General features: G+C 42.5%; 1 non-coding gene across 1 annotated transcript; it reads left to right on the top strand.

Moving 5' to 3' along the window:
• The first annotated feature begins 13,224 nt into the window (after nt 1-13,224).
• LOC141636088 (small nucleolar RNA R71) lies at nt 13,225-13,330 on the top strand. The gene has a single exon (XR_012540725.1). It is a non-coding gene; the product is annotated as a small nucleolar RNA R71 (small nucleolar RNA).
• The last annotated feature ends 14,002 nt before the right edge of the window (nt 13,331-27,332 follow it).

Raw genomic sequence — 27,332 nt, 5'->3', positions numbered from 1 at the left:
TGGACCTCTCTATGGTATACGGTCCGGGCGAAACTTACCACCTCCGCCAAAGCGGCTAAAGACAGTTGTGGGCGACGTGTCCTACTGCGCAGCGTCTCATGAATTAGTGGGCCAGTTGAGAAACGTGAATCAGAACTGTTTGTTGGGCATATACAACCCGGTGGGCCTGCCGACGGATCTTAGGTGTTAAACCTGATAATCCCACGATATGTTTAGGGTACTATCATGCCCTGGCCTGATGTTCAGGATAGAAGCCTCAAGAAAACTCAGGCTTGGCACCGGGCAGGAGAGGACAATGGTCAAATATGAAGATATTAGTTGACCAAGTCAGCAAGCATTATATGGAATAATTATATAATTATGGTAGTTAAATCAGCAATCAAGGAGAATATTTGGTCATTATTATGGAGCATTCATCCGGATAATTAAGCACATTGAAGACAGTAATTAATGGCGTCATTAAAGGAGAATATTATGCCATTAAAGAGGAAGATTATGCGGATATGTGAAGATTACTATATAAAGGGGGTTGAAGACCATTTGAAGACACATCCTAATACACTCTACCATACGAGATAAGATTACAAGCTTTACTATTGAACAAAAATACATTGTTTAGCTTAAAATACCATTATTCTCCAAATATTATAGTGAAACCTCTTCTGGCTTGGTGCCCGTGGTTTTTTTCCCATTCAAGAGTTTTCCACGTACAAAAACTATTGTCTCACTTGTTATCTTTATTTCCTTTTCTTTACGTTTTATTAAGCCTGCCCTGCAGCCATACACAAGATAAACGAGCTAGTTAACCCTGCAAAACTCTATACCCTGACCTGATTCAGCCCTGCGCATAATCTAGATAAAACAATTGGCGCCCACCATGGGACATCTAGCTCATTAAATATCTTTTTTCCCCTTTTTCACAAAGAAAATCAAAAAAGAAACTATAAATAGCCACTCCAACTGTAGAGGAACAACTAGCTGCTGCATTACAAAAAGTGGCTTAATCCAAGGCTGAAATCCTATAATTGAAAGAATCTGAGTCAGCCTTGAAACAGAAGCTGGAGAAATCTAAATGATCAAACTCCAAAATCCAGCCAGGAACCCCATTCTCATCAATTATCAAACACTTTGATTTCTCAAACTTTGGAAGTCCGAGTGGTGCCAAGAAAGTGATCAACATTGATGAAGATGACATTCCCAAAGATGATAACGAGAAGCCTGATGAAACAGGATCAGCCGTCATGATGGCAATAGTCCAGGAGATCAAGAAACTCAACGAAAAATTCGAAAAAAATACCTGGAGTTCCTGCCCAGCATGGAATGAAGAAGCTACCCCAGAGAGTTATGCTGACTCGCCCTTCATAGACGAGATAGCTAGAGTAGATCTTCCCAAGAAATTTGTGATTCCATCTATAAGAACCTATGATGGAACCTCGGATCCGCAAAACCATGTGGCCTTCTACAAACAAAAAATGTTGGCTGCATATTTTCCCAGTGAGTTTAGACAGGTTTGCATGTGCAAGAGATTTGGAACCACTCTGACTGGTCTTACATTGCAATGGTATATCAACCTGCCAAATGGAAGTATCAAGTCCTTTGCTGACCTAGTCAATACATTCAATCAAAAGTTCACCAGCAGCAGGGAATTGGAAAAACGATCCAGTGACCTATACAGGATTACCCAGATAAAAGATGAGAGCCTCAGAAGCTTTCTTGCTAGGTTCAACAAGGAAAAAGTATCAATACCTAGGCGTGACATCGGCATAGCAGTGGAAGCGTTCAGGCAGGGATTTCTACCCAACAGTGATCTTTATGTTGAATTAACCAAGTATCCCTGTCACTTCTTCGAAGACGTCTAGGCAAAGACGCTTGCTTACATCAGGCTAGAGGAAGACAAGAGTTACAAGTTTGGAGGATCTTGCAATTCAAAAGACTATGATAAGCCGAACAGGAAAAGTGGCGGCAGGAGCAACAACTACATGAGTGGTTCATATACCAGGCCTGATCAATCAGAAGTCAACCTGACACAAGAACAACAAGGTAAGGCTAAAATTCATCCACCTATCTCTGAACATAACTTCTGTGTAGACATTGCAGGTTTGATCAAGCGACTGGACAACATGGGGCCAGTAGTCAGGTGGCCCAGGAAGTCAGACAACCCGAATCCAAGGAAGGACCATACCAAATGGTGCGAATTTCACATAGATATAGGACACATGACAGAAGATTGCTTTACCCTCAGAAAGGAAGTAGCATACTTGTTGAAAGCTGGATACCTCAAAGACCTGATCAAAGCCAGGGGTAGAATTGAAGACCCAAGCAAAAACAATCAGAAGCAGAAGCAGGAATGCAATCTCCCTCCACCAACTCAACTCTACGAAGTAAAATTTATAAATGGTGGATCAGAGATTTGTGGCCTGACCAGTTCAGCAGCAAAGAAAATAGCCAGGACACCTCAAACTAAGTCACCTTACAAGCCTGACAACATACCACCCAACACATTTAGTGACTGTTATTTGGTGGGCCTCCCTGACATTCATCATGATGGCCTGGTAATTTCCATGCAAATTAGAACCGCCAATGTAAGGAGGATCTTAGTAGACGGACGCTGCTTAGTGAACCTCATCATGCTAGACGTGCTCAAAGCCATGAAGATCAAAGAAGAATAAATCACCAAGAAGTCCAGTGTCTTGGTAGGGTTCAGTGGCGAGACAAAGAACACCTTGGGAGAGATCTATCTTCCTACTTATGTTGAAGGCCCTAAAGCCTTCCAAGGCACGTAAGTCCCTCACATAGCAATTACCGTACCCTGTCAGGAGCACTTATGTAGCGCCATCCAAGATGGAAACAGATCAGGTAATCCTCAACCCTGAGTACCCTGGCAGGTATGTTCTAGCTGGCTCTGATGCCTCTGATTCAGTTAGGCCTGAATTAGTAAGTTTTCTTAAAAATAAATCTTCCTGTTTTGCTTGGTCTCACTTTGATATGACTGGAATTAGTGCTGATATTTTCACTCATAAGCTTAATATTGACACATCTTTCAAGCCTGTGCAACAGAAAAGATGAAAGTTTGCACCAGAAAGAAACGCCATTATCAATGAAGAAGTGGACAAATTCCTTGACATGGGCATGATCAAAGAAGTAATGTACCCTGAGTAGCTAGCAAACGTAGTGGTCGTACAGAAAAAGAATGGCAAATGGAGAGTCTGTGTAGATTATACTGACTTAAACAAAGCCTGTCCAAAAGATCCATTCCCTCTTCCGCATATTGATGCTATGGTAGATGCAATAGCAGGACATAAAATGCTCACGTTCATGGATGCTTCCAGTGGATTCAACCAGATAAAGATGTACTCTGCTGACCAGAAGAGTACTGCATTCATTACTAACCGGGGCATATACTGTTACACTGCCATGCCATTCGGTCTAAAGAATGTAGGGGCAACATACCAGGGCCCGGTCAACGTGATGTTCAAAGAGCAGATTGGGGACACCATGGAAGTTTACATTGACGACATGGTAGTGAAGTCCAAAAACGCACAAGATCATGTGAAGCACCTGGAACAAGCATTTCAAATCCTAGAAAGGCACAATATGAAGCTCAATCCTGCAAAATGCCACTTTGGAGTTTCTGCAGGGAAGTTCTTATGCTATATGGTGACCAAAAGAGGCATGAAGCCAGCCCTGAACAGATCAAGGCCATACTAGAGTTACAGTCACCCAAATCTGTCAAGGACATTAAAAAATTGACAGGAAGAGTAGCAGCCCTGAACAGGTTCATATCCAGATCATCTGAAAGGTGCAAAACGTTTTACAACCTACTCAGAAAAAATAAGCAGTTCCAATGGACCCCTGAACATGAAGAAGCCTTTCAAGATTTAAAATTATATCTTTCATCTCCACCTTTACTGGCCAAGCCAGAAAAGGGAGAACCTCTGTCGGTATACCTCTCCGTCACTAAAACCGCGGTAAATGCAGTCATAGTAAAGGAACTGGAAGGCCAGCAACACCCTATATACTATGTAAGTAAAAGCTTACTAGATGTAGAAATGCGGTATGGCTTACTTGAAAAGTATGTTTTAGCTTTGATCATGTCTTCTGCCAAGTTGCGACCTTATTTTGAGTCTCACCCCATAATAGTTAAGACCAACCTACCCAGAAAAGCCATCCTACGCAAACCTGAACTGTCAGGTAGGATGGCCAAATGGTCAATCCAGCTTAGTACCTATGATATTACCTTTGAACTCAGGACAACAATTAAATCACAGGCCTTAGCAGACTTTGTGGCTGATTTCAACCCTAACCTAGAATCAGACATGGCCAAGAAAGTTAACCAGTTAGAAAATAAAACCTCCGACCTACAGTGGACCTTGTTCACTGATGGCGCGTCCAACATAAGAGGTACATGGTTAGGATTAGTGCTAAAATCGCCACAAGGGGACACTATAGCCCAGGTTGTAAGTTGTGAATTCAAAGCTACTAACAATGAGGTTGAATATGAAGCCCTCATAGCAGGACTCAAGGTATGTCTAGACCTCGGTGTTCAAAACTTAAAGGAAAAACTGATTCACTTCTAATTGTAAATCAAATAAAAGGAATTTATACAGCTGATAGGGCAGTCGTATACCTATCAGAAATAACTAACTAAACTAACTATATAGCTAGGGAAGTCAGGTCGATCTCCACAGGGAGGCAAGATATCTGTAAAAGGTTCGTCTATTCGGTCACAAGTGGGGGTTTGTAAATTTGGTTTCTAAACTAAATAAAGGCTTAAAGGAAAGAGTAGTAAAGAAAGAGCAGTAAAAGCAAGAAAATGTAATAAACATGATCAATAAAGAAGGAACATGTCGGGATTTCGGTTCACTATGGTAGCCTAATGACTCAACTGCAAATAGTTTAGATGAATTATTGCGAGATGGATATTGAAAGGTCCTTTTGGTCCACTTCCTATTCTAGATTTCCACTAACTTAACTTCCGTCCTCGTCAGGGTAGTCTACTGTTCATAGCAGGTCTATTTAGTCCAATCTTCCGATCAAGGATTAAATTTAACCAGATTAAAGGCTAACTTAAAAGCGTGCACTCAACTAAGTCGGTAAATACAGTTAAATTTCCATGGGGACAGAGTCTCACAAATAATTCATCTAACCTATTCACTACATCGTCACAATTCTACCGTAGATCCCCTAATCCCAACATGAAATAAATTAGCTACTCATATTATTGATGTTGTCAATATCAAATACAATGAAATAACTAATAAATAACATGATAAAACAATAACAAAATTGCATAACAAATTAGGGCAGAAATTATAAGGAACAAAACAAGTAATTAAAGCAAATGAATGAAAGATTAAGATTAAGGAAGAGAAAGAGATTACAATCGCAAGAATTCCGGCGTAAAGAACACACTAGATCCGAGCGAGAGATAAACACAAGGTAAAGTTACAGTGAAGGGAGAAAAGCAACGTTCAAGAGTAGTGTAAATTGATAGATGAAAGATAGATCCCAATGACCTAATTATTATGCATTTAAATAGAAATTAGCGAAGTCCATAAACTAAAAATAATTAACACGGACTAATTAAGGCCCGTGAAACACCAAACCACTCGATCGAGCAGTTTGAAACAACTCGATCGAGGACTTCTGCAGGTAATCTACTCGATCGACCAAAATTGTTACTCGATCGAGTAACTCTGATTTCCAGCTTTGTCGATCGAGTAGAGTAAACAGCTCGATCGACCTCCTCAGCAAATAAAACCACTCGATCGACTAATAAATGTCCTCGATCGAGTGTTCTTCCTCTGAAACAGCTCCAACTCGTAGCCGAATGCTTCGTAGACCGTTCCTTCACGCATCCCAATGCAATATCCCACTCTGAAAATCCCGTCTCCTCAAAATGCATGCAAAATAGGACGAAAATGGTACGATTCCACTACTTTTAAGTTCATTCCTACAAGATAGACAAAACGAACCAAAGTAGCCAATTCGGGGCAAAATGCAATATAAACAGTACAAAAGTACATGGAAATACGTGCAAAAATAGACTAAAAAGACTATACAAAATGCACGTATCAAATCTCCCCAAACCGAACCTTTACTCGTCCTCGAGTAAACTAAAATGCAACTAATGGAACGGGAATGAAAACTCAGAGCTAGCAATAACTTGTCTACTTGAACCAATTTAATGCAACAAAACTAACAGTTACAGCTGTAGTAGTCGATACGCAAACGAGTTATGAGTTGTTCAGAAATAAAGCCGACCTATCGACCTTGCAAGAGCAACAAAATCGGATTCTCACGTGGTCACTCTTCTCTCATGAAACAAAGGGTGAATTATATGTGAAAGAGAGAAAGAGAAACAGTCACTCACCTAAACTGCGACCTACATAGCATGCATGCAACAAAAATGAAAGACGATTCAAATACTAATGCACACAATCCAACCAATAATGTCCGTCACAGCCGAGGGCTTACAAATGATATGAGAATAGTGAGGTTCAGGTGAGAAAAGGCAAAACAAGTTATGGAAATGTGGAGGTAAAAGCGTCAAACTAGTTCCTAAACAGGACCAAAAAAGACCGTCCGAATCTCAACTGACTGAAAAATAAACACAAGTGCCCTTCATTTGGCACAAAACTCACTAATCACATACACTATCTCCTCAAAAAATGTATGAATAAGAACGGAGGAGTGGGACGGTCACAAACTTCCCTTTTTTAATACCGTCTTAATGAATAAAATAAAACAAATTAATAACTTTTTCAATCTTTTTTTTTTCCACACATCTGACTCTTTTTTTTTTTTTTTTTTCATATTCTTTTCTTTTTTTTTTCTTTTTTTTCACGTTTTCCTTTTTTTTTTCTTTTTTTTTTCAATTCTTTTTTTTTTCAATTCATACTCATACTCCCTTCCTTCATCTCCACAAACTCCAGTCAAAATACACACGGGCCAAACCACAGACGGAAAATCATACCGCAAAAGACATACTAAACTAGCTTGACTAGGCATGCTCATTTTTGGATGTAGCTAATGGGTCAAGAAGGCTAAATTTGGCTTAAGTGGAGCTAAATGGGTGAAAAATGTAAGAAAAGGGAAAAATTTGTAAGCACCTCCCTGCATGTGACACCGACCACAAACCCGAATGTATGCATTTGACAAGAAATCGAATGTCATAAAAGTGCAAAAATGATGAACATGCTATGCAAGGAGTACTACTCTCAATTCCTATATAAATCGGCCATGAATGTCACCAGTTATAAGGCTCTAAAACTCAGAAATTGTAAAGTAGGTTGCCAATTTATCAGGTCAAGTCTAAACAGTCAGCAATATTTGAACAAAAACTCGTAGATTATGCGTAAGACTCAGCTAATAACCGTCAATGAAAGTGCAAGGCTCAAGTAAAATGACAAGTTAAAGCGCAATATCATCAAGAAAATCAACCGTTCCGACTCAACCTATATGCAAAAATAAACGTGAATATTTTATTATTTTTTTTGAAATTTTCTAATTTTTTTGGATTTTATGATTTAATGAAATAAATAAATACAATGCAAGCTGAAAAATAGAAACATGAATGCAAAACAAATGCAAATGCAGACTCAAAGGATGCATTATCCTCCCCAAACCAAAACGGACAACGCCCTCGTTGTCCTCCAGCATACACCAGCAGATATATACATGAGAACATGAATATACAACCAAGAAATGAATAATAATAAAATAAAAAGTAGACAAAAGAAATAAAAGAGCGAGAATAAACATACAATACACGAACTTCCCCAAACCAGCCTGAATACTGGGGAAGTGAGTAGACCAGTAGCTACTCGTCAGCCTCCTCTGTCACATCCTCCATCGTCACAGTGTAGTCCGGGCCCGCCTCCTGCTCTCTCCTCCTCCTCTACTCCTCCTGAGCTCTCGCTGTGGCCTCCACTGGGTCTTCGTCCTCCTCCTCCTCCTCACTAGCAGACTCCGGGTACCCCTTAGCTGGGTACCGGTAGAAGGAAGGGTGTGGCCAACCCTCTGGGATCGGACGGTGTCGCCTCATGTGATACTCGTACAGAGGGAACAAAGTGAGAGCTATTTCCTTCTCCATACGAGCCTGTCTCTCTGCCATCTCAAGCAACAAAATGTCACGGCGTCCTTGGTCCATGACCGCAGACGCCTCAAAGGGTGGAGGACAAGCAAAATTAGCCGGAAGAACCGGCTGTGCCTGGTCTGGCGCAGGAGTAGGAGTAGGGATTGGGGTAGGTGTGGCCGTGGAAGTATGGCCACCCGTAGGAGGTGTGGATCCCTATCCGGTCTCAAGTCGACGCCGCTTCCTAGAAGCGGGCAAGGTAGTAGGTGGACGGAGCTGTAGGTACCGGGTAACGGTGGTGGTAAAATGCCCCGTGCAACAGTGGGCAAGGGGACGAGACGAGGAAGGGTAGTGCAAGGAAGGTCTACGGATAAGGAACCACTAATCTTCCAAGTCCGGTGGTCAGAAGTCAGCCAAGTCATGGACAACAAAGATGCCCGGTCCAGGAACCTTTCTCCCGGTATGTACGGTAAGTCACGAGGTAAGGTAGGGAGGAGAGAACGAGCAAGGAAGGTGGCTATGCCACCACAGACAATGGTGCCCGTGGTCTTCTCCCCCTGAGCCTGGAAGTACTGGGCGGTCAAGTAAGCGATGTTGAGGGTAAAGGGACCCTCGCTGTCAATGTTCAAGTAGCCGCCCAGAATAGAAAGCTCGGTGTTAGTGATGTTGTTTGGCTCCTTTCGGCCAAAAATAGTACTTCCCATCAGTCGCAGGAAGTAACAGGCAGGGGGAAGGTGGACCTGAGTGAGACATCGCTCCTCGAAGGGGGTCTGTGCCAAAGTCCGCCAAAGCTGACGGAGGACCGTCCTAGGGGCGACAGTAGCGCCCCTAAAGGAAAGGCCAAGACGAGTACCGAACTCCTCCAAAGTCAAAGAAAAAGTCCGGTTGTACAACCGGAAGGACTCAGAAGCAAAGGTAGGGTCAGCGTCGTGTGCCCCGGGGGAGAAGGTAAAGCAGCTGAAAAACTCAAGGGTCAGCTCCCTAAAAGTGTAGGCACTCATGTTCACAAGTCCAGCCATCCCCATGCCCCTCAAACGCTCACACACCGGCTCGTAGAAACCAAGCCTCTCAAGTGACGTACGGCACAAAAAACGGGTCGGGAGAAAGTCATAGTCTACTAAAGCATAAAATCTAGTACGATGAATACCATTAACAAAAATTACCTGGGGGGAGGCGGGGTGCGATTCGTGGGGCTCGTCCCCTCGGATGGTAACACGGCCAGCAGAACGACCAGCTGCAGGTGTAGCTCGTGCACGCCCCCGGCCTCTAGAACCTAAAGTGGAAGACCGTCCTCCGACGGGACGAGGAACTAGAGCCGCCCGGTAAGCAGCTGTGACTGCAGGTGACCACGCAGCAGGGGTGGTCACCGTACCTTAAGTACTGGCTGTAGCTGCAACAGAAGAAGAAGCAGAGACCGACATAGAGGAAGAAGGGCTAGCAGCAGTGCTAGCAAAAACAGAGGCTGTGACGGAGGTAGAGGCTGAAACAGAGCTAGCAGCAGTAACGACAATACCAGCAACGGTTACAAGGAACACAGGAGCATCAGCTGCGGTACTAACGGTCGTGGAGACGGTCGTGGAGACCGTCTCAGACAAGGACAGACTAACAGTCATACTGGTAGAAGGCATAGAGCTAGAATCCATCCTAGCCAAATAAGGCAGGGGAAACGATAATTAAATTACAGTGAAATAGCAGAAATCCCCTAAGACAGTCGAAAATTTCGACTTAGCAAACCCTAATTCCCCAAATTTTTCCTCAAAAATTCGAATAAAACAGATGATCAGCGGTAGGGTGTAGGGTAACAGACAACAAATGCAGCAAATTAAGCATAAACAACAGGAAAAACCCAATTTCAGTCGAAAAATTCGACTGGCAAGAACCCTAATCACAAATTTCCTCATGAAATTCGAATTAAACATGTAAATGGCGATGCGGTGAGGGAAATAATCATCAAGTAAGGCAAATTAGGCAAAAAATCATAAGAACAGTCTGAAAATTTCGACCAAAATTATCTATCCAAAACCCTAATTCCCAATGTACTTCAAAAAGGCAAAATTAATGCAATAAAAAGATAATGAAGTAAGGGAATACTTACTTGATGACGAGAAACCTACAAATTAGCAATTAATCGACAAACAACAAGCAGATTGGGCGATTTTCGTTCAAAAATCGTGAACCCTAAAACCCCAAATTGACCGCGAAAAACTACGAGAATCAAAGGGAAAATAGAGGGCAATTGACGATTAATTAGCAACGAACAAATTGTAGGTGTTGGATTTGGTAATGGGCACGATTAATGGAGGATTTTGGGAGGTTTTAGTCGCAAATAGTGAAGGGCAAGTGAAATATGAATAAGGAAATGATATAATGAAGAAAAGAAGGGAGTTTAAGAGACTTCCTGCGTGTCATTTGCAAATTCAATCGATCGAGTGATTTTAAACCACTCGATCGAGAGCTCTTGTATGAAATTCACTCGATCGAGTAAAAATATACGCGATCGAGTACTCCCTTATTTGGCCTTTCTCGATCGAGCACTCTGGAACCATTCGATCGAGCGTAAATCACTCGATCGAGTACAAAAAGTACTCGATCGAGTTCTTTTCCTCGTGCCAGCCCTTGAAATTGCGTATAATCTCCCCAAACCTGCATAAAAACATCCGCAAACATATCCCAAAATACCAGATATAAAAAGTAACAGTCTATAGTTCTCTAAACTATGCTAAAAATATCTAAAGTCTAATTATCCTAATAAAATGCAATAAATAAATCCAACAGAAAATTAAAATTAGTTTTTACAATTTGTTACACGGGGCATTCCCTGCGCACTTCTCAAGACAATTCAGTAGCTCCACGGAGGGCTTCTGACTGGAGGACGTCACGTTACTTCAGCAACATTAACCGTCCTCTTCATTCTCCACGAGCTTGTACTTGAATCAATAGGAGGAGAATAGTTGACGTCCACATACGCGCGTACTTTTCTCGTCCTTATTCCTTTCTCACCAGCTTTGACATTATCATCCCCACTTTGACTCATTTTGATTGCACAATGACCGTTGACAACTCCTGCCTTATTTTCATCTGTACCTGCAGCAAGGAAAACAGACGAATTCTCCTCCTTTTTGCTCTCAATATGAGGCGGAGGCGTCACAATAGTAGCACAAAATTCCAAATTTTCATCTGGAGTGTCAATATGAGGGTCAGTGGCGGAAAGGGCATTGCAAGACTGAGTTTGCATGGGAGCCCTTCGGGACTTAGACTGATGGAATGTCAATTCCTCGTCCCCAACCTGAAAAGTCAATGTCTTGCCCCCGACGTCAATCACTGCACGAGAAGTGAATAAAAATGGTCTCCCTAAAATAATAGGGGTGTGAGTATCCTCGGGGATGTCAAGCACAACGAAATCAACGGGAACAAAGAACTTCCTGATCTTAACAGGTATATCCTCAATGACACCTAACGGCCATGATATACTACGGTCGGCCATCTGTACAGTCATGTTCGTGTAATTAAACTTAGTCAAACAAAGTCTCTTGGCAAGAGACAGGGGTAAGACACTCACGCTAGCGCCAAGATTGCATAACGCGTTATCAATCAAGTGGGTACCTATATGACACGGAATCGAGAAGCTACCCGGGTCTGACTGTTTGGGAGGTAACTTATTCTGAACTAGGGCAGTCCCTACTTCGGTCAAAGCTACCGTGTCATGATCATTAATGTGCCTCTTATGTGATAAAATTTCTTTCATAAATTGAAGGTAAGTGGGTACCTGTGTCAGCAATTCGGCGAACGGAACGGTGACTTGCAAGCTTTTCAGGAGTTCGGCAAATTTACCGAACTGTTGATTGGACTTCGTGTTCTGTAATCGCCCCGAAAAGGGCACGGTAATAGGTATCTCGAGCCCCTTGTTCCTCTCTACCAACGTGTCGGCTGGATCAAGCTCTATACCCTTTGATCGAGACTTCCTTCCTCTCGATCGAGGTCTTTCAGGAGAGATTTCACTCGATCGAGCACTAGCAGGTTCTCGATCGAGTTTTTCTTTATCAACAATAGTCGATCGAGCAAAAATATCACTCGATCAAACTCTTTCCTCAACATTTCCACTCGATCGAGCTGTTTGGGCTACTCGATCGAGCTGATCTTTTTCCTGGTCACTCGATCGAGCAGTATTTTCACTCGATCGAGTCCTTTCTTCATAGGTTTTCCTCGATCGACCCCCAGAAACTAGTCGATCGAGCACTTTCTTCATTGTCAGCCCGTTTTCATCAACAGTAACCTGTTCATCTGCAGTATTAGCCTTCCTCGGGTCTGATTTCAACAGCTCGAGTCCCTCGTATGAACGACCACTTCTCAGATTTATTAAATTCATCGTCTCATGTGGATTCTTTTCGACTTGTGATGGCAAATGACCCTGCTTTCTCGTGGACTGGTTCGCGGCTAACTGGGCAACTTGAGTTTCAAGTGACTTGATGGACGCATCTTTTTGTTGGTCACTTAGCTGCCACTACTTTGTCAAAGACTGCAACATCGTCTTCAACTCAGATAGCTTACTTACCCCACCAGAAGATGATGTATCTTGAATGGGAGGAGGGAAGGAAAAAGGCTTTTGAAAGCCTTGTTGAGCCTTATGAGGAGGGACATATGGCTACTGCTGCTGCGGTAGAGGAGTGGGATTGAGCACATTTTGACTTGTCCACCTCAGGTTGGGGTGGACTGCCCCTTGGTTTTTATAATAGGAACCCCCTCCTTGCCTGTATTGTTGAAAAGCAAGGACCTGTTCCTTCCCTGTAAGACAGTCAATAGAAGTATGACCGTCATTGCTTCCATACCTCTCACATATGACAGTGTCCTGTCTAGTCAACAGATGAACCGTCTGTTGATCTGCATCAGGTTGTAGTTCTAATCTATCAAACCGGGCATTCATGGCTTCCAACTGAGCCACAACTGCCTTGTCAACCGCATGAACTGTTCGAATACCGTCTCGTGGGTTCCCATATTCAGCACAATGGGTCGCCATCTCCGCAATAATGGCCCATCCCTTATCATCATCAGTATTCTTTTGAAATCTTCTGTTGGATGAGGCGTCAAGTATAGCTCTGTGGTCATCGTACAACCCATTGTAGAACTGATTGGACAGAAACCATGGAACAAAACCATGGTGAGGAAGAGACCACACCAACCTCTTGAACCGACACCAAGCTTCATAGAAAGTCTCATCAGGTGCCTGCTTGAAACTAGTAATCTTTGCCCTCAGCTGATTAATGTGATGCGGAGGGAAATACCTTTTATAGAAAGCAAGCGCGAGAGTCTCCCAATTCGTGATACCCGCCGCCGTACGGTCCAAGTCAGTCAGCCACTCCCTGGCTGAGTCAGTTAAAGAAAAAGGAAACAACACCTCCTTAATCTTGCCTTGAGTTACCCCCTTTGTGGCGGGGATAGTAGAGCAATAATCCGTAAAGACCTCCATATGCTTCCTCGGGTCTTCACCTGCCACACCTCTATAGAGATTTCTCTCCACCAGATTGATATAAGACGGACGGATGTCAAAAGTATTACCATCCTCAGTCTGGAGATTGAAACCCTTGGGAATAGATGATGCTTTAGGCTCCGAATGACTTGCAATATTCAGCATCTTTACTGGTTGGTTTACAGAATTGAGATTGTCTTCTCATAAAGACTGGTCTTCTATGAATAGGAAATGCTGAAGCTCGGGTTCGAAAGTACTCAAGTCTTCCTTTCGTAATTCTCTTTGCAGACGGAGTCTATGCCTAAACAGTCGCTCTGGCTCAGAATCAGCTGAAACTAACTCCGATCTGTTCGACCTGGTCATACACAACACTGAAAAAGATAAATGAGAACTGCCTCAAGGAATAAAAATTCCCTGAGACGGATAAAAATAAACGAAACAAAAACAGATAGGGCTATTGCCTCCCTGGCAACGGCGCCAAAATTTGACAGGGCAGTCGTATACCTATTAAAAATAACTAACTAAACTAACTATATAGCTAGGGAAGTCAGGTCAATCTCCACAGGGAGGCAAGATATCTGTAAAAGGTTCGTCTATTCGGTCACAAGTCGGGGTTTGTAAATTTGGTTTCTGAACTAAATAAAGGCTTAAAGGAAAGAGTAGTAAAGAAAGAGTAGTAAAAGCAAGAAAATGTAATAAAGATGATCAATAAAGAAGGAACATGTCGGGATTTCGGTTCACTATGGTAGCCTAATGACTCAACTGCAAATAGTTTAGATGAATTACTGCGAGACGGATATTGAAAGGTCCTTCCGGTCCACTTCCTATCCTAGATTTCCACTAACTTAACTTCCGTCCTGGTCAGGGTAGTCTACTGTTCATAGCAGGTCTATTTAGTCCAATCTTCCGATCCAGGATTAAATTTAACTAGATTAAAGGGTAACTTAGAAGCATGCACTCAACTAAGTCGGTAAATACAATTAAATTGCCATGGGGACAGAGTCTCACAAATAATTCATCTAACTTATTCACTAGATCGTCACAATTCTACCGTAGATCCCCTAATCCCAACATGAAATAAATTAGCTACTCATATTATTGATGTTGTCAATATCAAATACAATGAAATAACTAATAAATAACATGATAAAACAATAATAAAATTGCATATCAAATTAGGGCAGAAATTATAGGGAACAAAACAAGTAATTAAAGCAAATGAATGAAAGATTAAGATTAAGGAAAAGAAAGAGATTACAATCGCGAGAATCCTGGCGTAAAGAACACACTAGATCCGAGCGAGAGATAAGAACAAGGTAAAGTTACAGTGAAGGGAGAAAAGCAGCGTTCAAGAGTAGTGTAAATTGATAGATGAAAGATAGATCCCAATAACCTAATTATTATGCGTTTAAATAGAAATTAGCGAAGTCCATAAACTAAAAATAAGTAACACGGACTAATTAAGGCCTGTGAAACACCAAACCACTCGATCGAGCAGTTTGAAACAACTCGATCGAGGACTTCTGTAGGTAATCTACTCGATCGACCAAAATTGTTACTCGATCGAGTAACTCTGATTTCCAGCTTTGTCGATCGAGTAGAGTAAACAGCTCGATCGACCTCCTCAGCCAATAAAACCACTCGATCGACTAATAAATGTCCTCGATCAAGTGTTCTTCCTCTAAAACAGCTCCAACTCGTAGCCGACTGCTTCGTAGACCGTTCCTTCATGCTTCCCAATGCAATATCCCACTTTGAAAATCCCGTCTCCTCCAAATGCATGCAAAATAGGACGAAAATGGTACTATTCCACTACTTTTACGTTCATTCCTACAAGATAGACAAAACGAACCAAAGTAGCCAATTCGGGGCAAATGAAAAAATGATTTTATATTTAGAATATGCTAAAAAACTTTGCGATAAATTCGTTTCATTTGACATTGAGCAAATACAAAGAGACCTGAATACCCAGGCTGATGCTTTGGCCAACCTTGGTTCGAATTTTACCCCTGCTATTTTTGATAAAATACCTATTGTTCATATACTTGAACCCACTATCAGCAAACCTGAACAAGTTAGTACTGTCAACACTGATAGTGACTCCTGGACTAAACCCTACTATGACTAGTTCCTGCGAGGCATACTACCTCAGGGCAGGCACGAAGCCAAGGCATATAAAATTAGGGTCTCTTCTTATTCCATCATCAATAACACTCTATTTAAAATATCTCATGCTGGACCCTATCTAAGGTGCCTTGAGCCACATGAAGCCAAACAAGTACTTCAAGAAATTCACGAAGGATATTACGGCAACCATAAAAGAGGAAGAAGCCTGGCAAACAAAGTACTCAGGACTTGCTATTACTGGCCTACCCTGAGGGCTGACTGTCTAGACTATTGTGCAAAGTGTGAAGCCTGCCAAATACATTCCCCGATTATTCATCAGCCATCAGAACTACTACATTCAATTTCTGTACCCTGGCCATTTATGAAGTAGGGCATGGATATAGTAGGAAAACTCTCGGTAGCACCAGGCCAAAAAGTGTTCATGTTAGCCATGTCTGACTCCTTCTCCAAATGGATTGAAGCGGACTCTTTCAGGCAGGTTACTGTGAAGGAAGTAATATCCTTCATCAGGACAAATATCATATACAGGTATGGAGTCCCTTCAGAGATAGTCTGCGATTATGGCACTCAGTTCGTTGGGAAAATAACCAAGGCTTTCTGTGACGAATGTGACACGTCTGTCGTGTACCTGTCAAAAATAAACTAACTAAACTAACTATATAGCTAGGGAAGTCAGGTCGATCTCCTCAGGGAGGCAAGATATCTGTAGAAGTCCGTCTATTTGGTCACAAATGGGGGGGGGGGGGGGTTGATGAAATTTACCTTCTCGTGTGGATTTTTCTCATTTTGAGTCGGTAATTGACCCTGCTTCCTTGTGGATTTATTCGTAGCTAGTTGGGCAACTTGAGTTTCAAGTGCCTTAATGGACGCATCTTTCTGTTGATCACTTAGCTGCCACTGCTTTGTAAAGGACTGCAACATGGACTTTAGCTCACCAATTTCACTCACCCCACCGGAAGATGATGCACCGTGATTAGGAGGAGTGAAGGAAGGAGGCTTCTGAAAGCCTTGTTGATTCTTATGTGGAGGAACATACGGATGCTGTTGGTGCGGAGGAGGAGTAGGATTGAGCACATTTTGACTAATCCACCTCAAATTGGGATGGACTGCCCCTTGATTATTGTAATAGGAACCCCCTCCTTGCCTATATTATTGAAAGGCAAGGACTTGTTCCTTCTCTACAAGACAGCCTACAGCAGTGTGGCCATCATTACTCCCACATCTCTCACATGTGACGGTCTCTCCTCTAGTAAGAATATGGACCGTCTGAGGCTCCTCAGCAGCTTGTAACTCCAACTTGTCAAATCTAGCTGTAATACCCGCCCTTTTAGAGACCCTTTGACCAGCGTTGACTGACCTTGGGTGCGGGAGTAGTCTTAGAATTGCGTGCCAAAACCATCTTTGGTTGCGTGTTATGAGTGGTACTCGATAGAGTAGAGGCTACTCGATCGAGTAGCTAGGTTACTCGATCGAGTAGGGGGCCACTCGACCGAGTATGTTGGGTACTCGATCGAGTACCGAGTTTTCAGCGAGGGTTTTATATCGCGTTTTGTTAAATCCGCAAATCACTTCCGCCACTTCCCTCCTATCCTTCAGTCGCCTCTTTCCCTTCCCTTCACCTCAAAACCTCCATGGAAGCCTTTTGAAGATCCTTGTGCCTTAGGAGAGCGTCACTTGAGTCGGGTAGCGGCCTTTTGCTGAGTTTCTCCCTATAGGTATGTCATAATCATCATCCGTGTCCTTGTTCTTTACAGTTAGGGTTTGCTTGTTAGTAATAGATAATGGTATTGTGGTTATAGGCTTTGCGTGGTCGCTGGATATGTTGTTTGTCGGCATGGATTGGTTGCAGTTGCTTAAAGGTAGGTTCGCCTACTCAGTTTCTGTAGATGGTCTAGGGTGTCGGTCGTTGTGGTTGTATTGTGGTTGTTTAATATCGTAATTGTATTGTGACGGCTGTGATTGTGATTGTGATTGTTTGTCTCTGGTTCTCGAGGCGTGTCCTCGGCTGAGTGGGGTCACTTGCGGGAGTGGCTTCACGCCCTAGTTTTGCCCTCCGTGGAACCCGCCACGGGAGGGGATGTGCACATTGATGGACAGGGTTATCGCTCTTTATGAGGAGCGGGGATTTGGTGGGAACGGCTGCGGTCCCCCACTGGCAGGGCTGGTCTAGTGGACAGTCAGTGATAGAGTTGGTTGGATTATTGTGATTGTGTTTGAGATTGATAGCATCGTATTGTGTTGATAATTGTAGTTGCTGTTGTCATATCTTATCTCAGTACCGACCTTGTGTGATTGTTTGTTTGTTATGTGTCTGCCGTGATCCCTTATGGTGAGCAGTCGGTCTTAGCAGGTGCTGATGTTGTTGATAGCTGGAGTCTGAGCAGGGATGAGTCTTCATGAGATTCGATAGTCATAGCGAGTAGTCTTTGAGTTGTATCTTTCATATCGTTTGTTGGTTTAAATCGCTTGTAATATAATATAATAGTTCTTTTATCGACATTTGATTATTACTACCCTCGGGCAACCGAGATGGTAACGCCCTTATATGCTAAGGAAGGCCTAGTTAAGGCTCCTCTGAATATGGGGGTGTTACAAAGTGGTATCAGAGCGGCGATTTTGGAACCTGTAACAAATAAAAATAATGATCGTAGGGAGTCTAATAAAATGAACCTGGTGTATGTATAATGGGAGCCCCAGCTGATGCTAGGTTTTGGGTGAGTAGGCGCCCTCATTTCAAAATCTTGGCCCCATGATACTTAAGCCAGTCACAGGGTACGGGAATGTGGAGTCCGTGTGTATATGTGTGACGTGTATGCTAATTGTGTCGGAGCTACCTGTAGTTGAGCCTTAGTTAGCGTTAATAAGGATGTAATAGCTGTATTTGGGCCGTGTTTAGTGAAGTGTGGGCATGATCAGTGAGCTTGTATGATGATTTTGAGATACGTGACAAAAGTCTATTCGATAGAAATGCTTGGGAATGTGAATGGGTGTGCTATAATAGAAGGATGAACATGTTGGTGTTTGCTTAAGTTGATGGTGACGATAGTCATGTACGAGTCTATAAACCCTGCCGTGAGTACGATGATGATGGCTATAGAATTGTTGAGTTATAATTTGAATCATAGCATATGGTAATGTATATATTCTTTGTTAGTTAGTTAAAACTTTTACGCTGCGTGACAATCGATTTGTGTAAAATGAATTGCTTATAATTGCATCGGAGAACATGGATAGATTGATTTGTTATGAAGAGTATACAATTATATGTTATATGAAAGAATGAATTAATGTTAATTACATGTTTCATGTTATTGTGAACGCGAGTTTGGTAGCGATATGTTAAGACAAGTTTAAGTGTTATATAATGACGTACTTATGTGTATGAGGGACTCAGTAGCAGGTAAACCGAGTTGGGTAATTGTGTAGCGTAATGTGACATACACCTTATTTGTCGAGATGATGCTTAATGCTTGTGTAATGATTGTAAAACGCGATCGAATGTGATAATTAGTGCCGAATTCCGAACTTAGTTTGGAATCGACACGCGGTGTTGTTTTGCAGGTATCTTCAATTTACTTCGTATTTCTGACCGAGTACTTAACTATACTTGACCGAGTGAGAGTGCTTACTAGACCGAGTAGACCTCACTCGATCTAGTTAGGAAGCTATGACGTCGGGATGTGGAAAGATTCCCTGCAAATACTCGACGAAATGGCTCCTACTCGATCGAGTAGGGTGGTACTCGATCGAGTACCCTAGGCACTCGATCGAGTAGGTTACTGTACAGTGAGACTTACGGGTTTCTTAAAACCCCTAATCTTTCTATTCTTCCCATTCATCTCCTATATTTCGAAAACCTAAGTCTACAATCCTCTCAAAATCTCTCATACTCTTGGGTTAGTGGTGATTCTTGGGGTTGATTTCCTTGTTTAATTTCGTTTCTTTACTTTGCTACTCAATCAAGGTATGCTTTTCTTCCTAATTTACATGATTTATTGATTTGGATGTGTTAGAATAAGGATAAAACCTGAAATTTTCTATTCATATGGATAGATTGTTGCTTCTAATAGTTGCAATATGATTCACAAGCCTTCATTCCATGTTTATTGGTGTCTAATTGCTGTAAATTAGACTAGAAATTGCAAAAATTGAAACCAAAATTTCTAGGGTTTCCAAAATTGAAATTGATTTTTGGTTATTTTACAATGGTTAGATGATGGAATTGAGTATTGTACATAGTTTATATCATGTTGAAGGATGGATTTTGATGATTTTCACCTTAGCAAGTTGCCTTAAAACTCCGTCTTAAAAGTGCCTCAAGTGGAAATTCGTGATCTATAATTGGAATTTGGTGTGGTATATGACTGTTTAAGTGAAGATTGAACTTCAATATGATAGTAGAGACGATAATTGATGAAAAATATGCCAAATTTGTTATAGCTGTAAAGACTGTCTGAAAAATTTAATTAAGTTGTTGTTCATAATATTGAAGGATGATGATGATATGTTCTAAGTTATTCTTTTCCATAAACTAGTAAGAATGCCTCACATGTGATTAGAAGTGTGGTTGGAACAACCTTTAGAATCATGCTAGGATATTCGAATTTGTTGAGCATGTGTATTCACCATGATAAATCGTTCACAACTGTGGCTTATGAGTAGTGGTAAACTGAGCTTATATGTCAAATTTGGGAAACTGTTGGTGAATGTGTGTACATAGATTAATATTCAAAGTTGATGGCATGAATTATGTGCTTCACATGTCGAATTTGTTGGTGAATTTGAATGCTTAACTGAGTATATAAAGTCCAAATTACGTGAAGTATATGCTTTACGTGTTTATGCAAGTTGCTTAAGTCATATGCTGAAACAGATGCCGAGACTGAACATAGGAACTCGTCAGAGTAAACGGGGGAGGGGTAACCCACCTGAGATGGGGGAAGGGAGTGGACCTGTGGTACCCGCAGTTCCGGAGTACCCTTCTATTGTTTTTGTTGATTTCAAACAGCGAGAGCGTTTTGTTGTTTTACAAAAACGTAAGATGAGACCAACGAGGTGTATAGATACTACATTGTTGGAGGAATTGGAGATAGAGACGGATGTTCGTCATATATTTGAGACCTTGGGCCTTATGGGTTTGTATAGGCTGAGGAAACACTCTTATCCTTTTCTTACCTTGGAGTTTATGAGCTCCTTTATCTATGACCCCGCTGGCCAGACCGTTGAGTTTCGGTTGATGAACACTAGTTTCTTGCTTTCTATGGACCAGTTTGCTTCTCACCTTGGGTTGGCCAAGCCTCCCAAGGACTCCATCACCGATATCTCTGCTGAGTGCGGTGTATGCCGCCTAATGCCTTGTCTGACCGGGAAACCAGCTCCCACCTCGAGTAACATACTGATTAATGATGTTCAGCATGTCACATTGAGGATCTTTCTTCGTTCCCTCTCGAACCTCCTTTATGATCGACCGGATATCGCAAGTGAAAAACCATGAGGTGTTACTTCGATGTCTTACTTGAACCGGAGCGGACCGGAAAGTGGTCTTTAATGCTCCTTCGATGGTTTGTGCTGCCCTTGCCTTAATGGCCACCGCCTCTTCCAGTACTTGAGTTGTGGCGCCATCGCCACTCGGTTAGTGAAAAGCTAACCTCTTTCGAGGCTTCTTCGGAGTACGTGCCTCTAGCTACCCAAAGGCCCACTATGGATCGTGACTACTATCTCGACCGAAATGGTTGAGGACTTTGGCGACGGTAGCCTAGCTTGGAGGGTGTGGGGCGTGAGTTGGATGAAGATTCCAGCTCCTGAGCACCTCCCACCAACGGAGCCCTTAGAGCCGGCGGTAGTGACGGTGGACTCCGATGATGAGGAGGAGGAGGAGGAGGATGTTGATATACCCCGCCATTTGCAGACCTACCTCATCGACGACACGATTCTCGAGGTGATGCCAGAGCCGAAGAAGGGCGAGAATGCGTCGGTCGTGGCAGTGGAGAGACATAGGCTGGGGAGAGGACCCCGTCGAGTGAGGGAGAGGACCTCGGAGACTAGGCCACGGCCGGTAGCACCACAAAGAACAGCATCCTTTCCGTGCTACCCTTACCTCGACACCCGGAGACGCGATCCAGCTACTTAGCGGAGAGAGTGTCATCTACCTTGACACTCCGGAACATGCACGAGATGGCGTACGCTCAGGGGATAGGGACCGAGGGACCGCATCCGGTTTGGTGGAGTGGAGTTGGGGACTATACAAGGGTTTTCCATTCCTACGGGGTCGATCAGTCGACGTGGGGGACACCTCAGTCCTTTGCCTACGGTAGCCTGACCCCATGGTACATGAGCCCGGGAGCTGGAGCAGGAGTGGATGCGGGGATTGGGTCATCGGGAGCAGGTACTTCGGGCGGTGGTGGTGATGATGAGGTGATGGTTGAGCAGCAGCAGCAGCAGCAGGAGGAGTGATACTCCTTGTACTTATCTTTGTTGATGGTAGTTGGTTTTAGATGTTGGTAGTGTTGTTAGACTTTAGTATTTGTTTTCGTTGAGACTTAGTTGGACTTGTATTGTTGGCCATAAGGCCGGATTTGATACTTTGACCTTATTGCAGGATGGTGGAAGTCGGGGAGTCATCCCGACTCGGTTGGTATGACGATTGTGTACATGTATGTTGGTTTACGACGAGCTTCATAGGTATTTTGGCCTGTGGGTAATCGATAGAGTACCCCGTACTCTATCGAGTAGCTGCAGGCATGTATGAAGTAAATCATTCTGATCTGTGGGGTACTCGATCGAGTAACCAAGACACCCGATCAAGTAGCATGGCACTCGATCGAGTACCGCTACATACTCGATCGAGTAGCACTGTTACAGGAGGTTTTCGAAAATTAAAAATGTTAAATTGTTTTATAATTGCAAGTTTGATGTTTAAGGTAGTTATTAGTGCGTAGTAACACCTATGAACCATTAATTTCATATGTTGGAAGTCAAGTTTCGGTTTTATATGCATATTGATAACAATTAGTGAAGTGGTAACGGTTTCTTGCTGTTTTAATATTACATATGCCATTTTACCATTCATTCATTGAAGTTACATTTCCTCGTACGTTTGTGCATACGATACTAACGTGCTTTATCGACGGCGACAAGTTGTCCCGGTGGTTTGTATACGATTTGTAATTTAACGAGTTTATGCTTAGCGAGTAATGTCCATAATAAATAATATGTTTCTAATACATGTTATGAATCAGGTAATAAGTAAAATGTGTTGTAATTTTGGTGGTGAACTTCGGGGACGAAGTTCCTTTTTAGAGGGGAAGAGTAATGTCGCAAAATAAAAAGGCTGAATTTGAAGTTATATGGTTATACGTTTACAATGTTTTGTTGTGTTATGTTGTTACTCGTTACAATGTTTTGTTGTCGTTGTAGTACTTTGGTCACATTGCTTATATGAAGTGTAAGTGGTTACTTTAGTTCGTTTAAATGAATGTGATAGTATGTTTTAAAGGACCGTCATAAAGAGCCAGTTGTTGCGCGATGTGTCGTAATAGAATGAATTAGTGAGTAACACAGTGGTGTTAGTGGTGCAGTATGAGGTTGACATGAGATACGTTTCGGGTTGATAGTCGTTATCATAGGATGAGTGATGGTCGTTTGTGTTGGCTCGTATGGCAAGGTCGATGTTTGATATATAATAATAATTTGTAAGAATTGATGCATACATATAGAGTGACAATTAGTGGTGATAATGTTTGCGTGATAGTTGTAAGAGTCGATAGGTATAGAGTGTAGACGGTGATGATGATGACATGGGGGGGGGGGGGACACGATATTTCCAGGGAGCAATGGTTTGAGTAGGAAGATTGGTGATGTCGTGTTTTTCCGTGTCTTGTGCGTGATATAGGTGAGTTGAACTTTGGGGACGAAGTTCTTTTAAGGGGGGAAGACTGTAATACCCGCCTTTTTAGAGACCCTTTGACCAGCGTTGACTGACCTTGGGAGCGGGAGTAGTCTTAGAATTGCGTGGTAAAACCATCTTTGGTTGCGTGTTATGAGTGGTACTCGATAGAGCAGAGGCTACTCGATCGAGTAGCTAGGTTACTCGATCGAGTAGGGGGCCACTCGATCGAGTATGTTGGGTACTCGATCGAGTACCGAGTTTTCAGCGAGGGTTTTATATCGCGTTTTGTTAAATCCGCAAATCACTTTCGCCACTTTCCTCCTATCCTTCAGTCGCCTCTTTCCCTTCCCTTCACCTCAAAACCTCCATGGAAGCCTTTTGAAGATCCTTGTGCCTTAGGAGAGCGTCACTTGAGTCGGGTAGCGGCCTTTTGCTGAGTTTCTCCCTATAGGTATGTCATAATCATCATCCGTGTCCTTGTTCTTTACAGTTAGGGTTTGCTTGTTAGTAATAGATAATGGTATTGTGGTTATAGGCTTCGCTTGGTCGCTGGATATGTTGTTTGTCGGCATGTATTGGTTGCAGTTGCTTAAAGGTAGGTTCGCCTACTCAGTTTCTGTAGATGGTCTAGCGTGTCGGTCGTTGTGGTTGTATTGTGGTTGTTTAATATCGTAATCATATTGTGACGGCTGTGATTGTGATTGTGATTGTTTGTCTCTGGTTCTCGAGGCGTGTCCTCGGCTGAGTGGCGTCACTTGCGGGAGTGGCTTCACGCCCTAGTTTCGCCCTCCGTGGAACCCGCCACGGGAGGGGATGTGCACATTGATGGACAGGGTTATAGCTCATTATAAGGAGCGGGGATTTGGTGGGAACGGCTGCGGTCCCCCACTGGCTGGGCTGGTCCAGTGGACAGTCAGTGACAGAGTTGGTTGGATTATTGTGATTGTGTTTGAGATTGATAGCATCGTATTGTGTTGATAATTGTAGTTGCTGTTGTTGTATCTTATCTCAGTACTGACCTTGTGTGGTTGTTTGTTTGTTATGTGTCTGCCGTGATCCCTTATGGTGAGCAGTCGGTCTTAGCAGGTGCTGATGTTGTTGATAGCTGGAGTCTTGGCAGGGATGAGTCTTCAGGAGATTCGATAGTCATAGCGAGTAGTCTTTGAGTTGTATCTTTCATATCGTTTGTTGGTTTAATTCGCTTGTAATATAATATAATAGTTCTTTTATCGACATTTGATTATTACTACCCTCGGGCAACCGAGATGGTAACGCCCTTATATGCTAAGGAAGGCCTAGTTAAGGCTCCTCTGAATATGGGGGTGTTACACTAGCATTCATGGCTTCCAACTGAGCCACAACCTGCTTATCGACTGCATGAACTGTCCTTATACTATCCCTCGGGTTTCCATACTCAGCACTGTGATTCGCCATCTCTTCAATAAGGGCCCATCCCTTATCGTCATCGGTATTCTCCCGGAATCTTCCACTGGATGACGCATCAAGTATGGCTATGTGGTCATCATACAGCCCATTGTAGAACTGATTAGCTATAAACCATGGGTCAAAACCATGGTGAGGAATAGACCTCACCAACTTCTTGAATCGGGACCACGCTTCATATAAAGTCTCATCGGGAGCCATCAAATCGGTAATCTTGGACCTCAGCAGATTGGTGCGTTGTGGAGGAAATATCTCTTGTAAAAGGCAAGAGCAAGAGACTCCCAACTGTGATACCGCAACATTTGTGCGGTCCAAGTCGATTAGCCACTCCCGGCCGAGTCGTCAAAGAGAAAGGAAATAGAACCTCCTTAATCTTGTCTTGAGTTACCCCCTTAGTGGCAGGGATAGTAGAACAATATTCTGTAAAGACCTCCATGTGCTTCCTCGGGTCTTCACCTGTCACACCTCTATAAATATTTCTCTCCACCAGATTGATATAGGAAGGACGGATGTCGAATGTATTCCCATCCTCAGTCTGGAGATTGAAACCCTTTGGAATCGAGGTTGCTTTAGGCACTGAATGACTAGAAAGTTTTGGCATCTTTACTATAGAAATCGGATTTGTCTTCTTCGAAAAGAGAGTGATGTAGCTCGCTCGAAAGTACTCAAGTCTTCCTTTCGTGATTTTCTCTGCAAATGGAGTCTATGCTCGAATAATCTCTCCGGTTCTCAATCGCCTAAAACTAATTCAAACCTGTCTGACTTGGGCATAAACAACACTGAAAGAAAATGAATAAGAACTGCCTCAAGGAATAAAAATTCCCTGAGACGGATAAAATAAACGAAACAAAAAACAGATAGGGCAATTGCCTCCCCGGCAACGGCGCCAAAATTTGACACGTCTATCGTGTACCTGTCAAAAATAAACTAAATAAACTAACTATATAGCTAGGGAAGTCAGGTCGATCTCCTCAGGGAGGCAAGATATCTGTAGAAGTCCGTCTATTTGGTCACAAATGGGGGGGGGGGGGGGTTGTTTGAATTGTTTTCTAAACTATGAAGTATAAAGAAAGAGAAATAAAGGCAAGAGCAGTAAAGGCAAGAAATAAGTTTAAACTATCAGATAAAGAGGGACATGTCGGGAATTCGGTTCACTACGGTAATCCAATGACTCAGCTGTAATGACTCAGACGAATTAATGTAAGACGGATGTGGAAAGGTCCTTTCGGTCCACTTTCTATCCTAAAATACCACTAACTTAACTTTCATTCTCGTCAGGGTAGTCTACTGTTCATAGCAGGTCTATTTAGTCCAATCTTTCGATCTAGGATTAATTTTAGCCAGATTAAAGAGATGACTCAGAAGCGTGCACTCAACTAAGTCGATAAATACAATTAAATTGCTATGGTGACAGGATCTCACAATTAATTCATCTAATTCATTTACTACATCGTCACATTCCTGCCGCAGATCCCCTAATCCCAACATGAAAAGGGTTTAGCTACTCATATTGCTAATTAAACTATCAAAACTAATAGCAGATAAATTTCCAGCATTCAACATATTAAAACTATAATTAAATCGCATAAAGAGTAAATTAGGGCAAAGGAAATAAATGAAGTAAACGAGAAATTAAAGTAACCAAACGATTAATATTATTAAGAGAAGAGAAAGGAATTACAATCGTGCGAATCCGGCGTAAAGAACACAAAATCCGAGCAAAGTAAATCCAAGAACAAGGTTACAGTGAAAGGGAAAAAGCAACGTAGTAAAGTTCTCTGTAAAACTGATTAAGATAAAAGCTAGATAGTCCTAATGACCTAGTAAAGCGTGCTTAAATAGAAAAGTAAATAAGTTTTTACGAAATAAAACACTCACGGGCTAATTTAAAGCCCATAACAGCAATAACCACTCGATCGAGTGAAATAAACCACTCGATCGAGCAAACCTCAGCGCAATCTACTCGATCGAGTAGATAGTTACTCGATCGAGTAACTCAACTTTCAGCAACTTTGGATCGAGTAGAAAACTACTCGATCGACCAATAGGAGACGTAAAAACCACTCGATCGAGTGGTAAAACTGCTCGATCGAGTCTTTTGTTTTCAAATCAGCTCAAGTCCATGCCCGACTGCCTCGTAATCCGTGCCTTGACGCTTCCCAATGCAGTATCTCACTCTGGAAAATCCCGTCTCCTCTAAATGCATGCAAAAAGGACGAAAAAGGGTACGATTCCACTACTTTCGCGTTCATTTCTACAAAATGGACAAAACGAACCAAAGTAGCCAATTCGGGGCAGAATACTATAAAAACAGTATAAAAATGCATAAAAAT

The sequence above is a fragment of the Silene latifolia genome, chromosome Y (assembly GCF_048544455.1).
Source record: "Silene latifolia isolate original U9 population chromosome Y, ASM4854445v1, whole genome shotgun sequence".
In the NCBI taxonomy this organism is placed as follows: domain Eukaryota; kingdom Viridiplantae; phylum Streptophyta; class Magnoliopsida; order Caryophyllales; family Caryophyllaceae; genus Silene; species Silene latifolia.
Note: the sequence above shows the minus strand (reverse complement) of the source record. Positions and strands in the feature narration are given on the sequence as shown.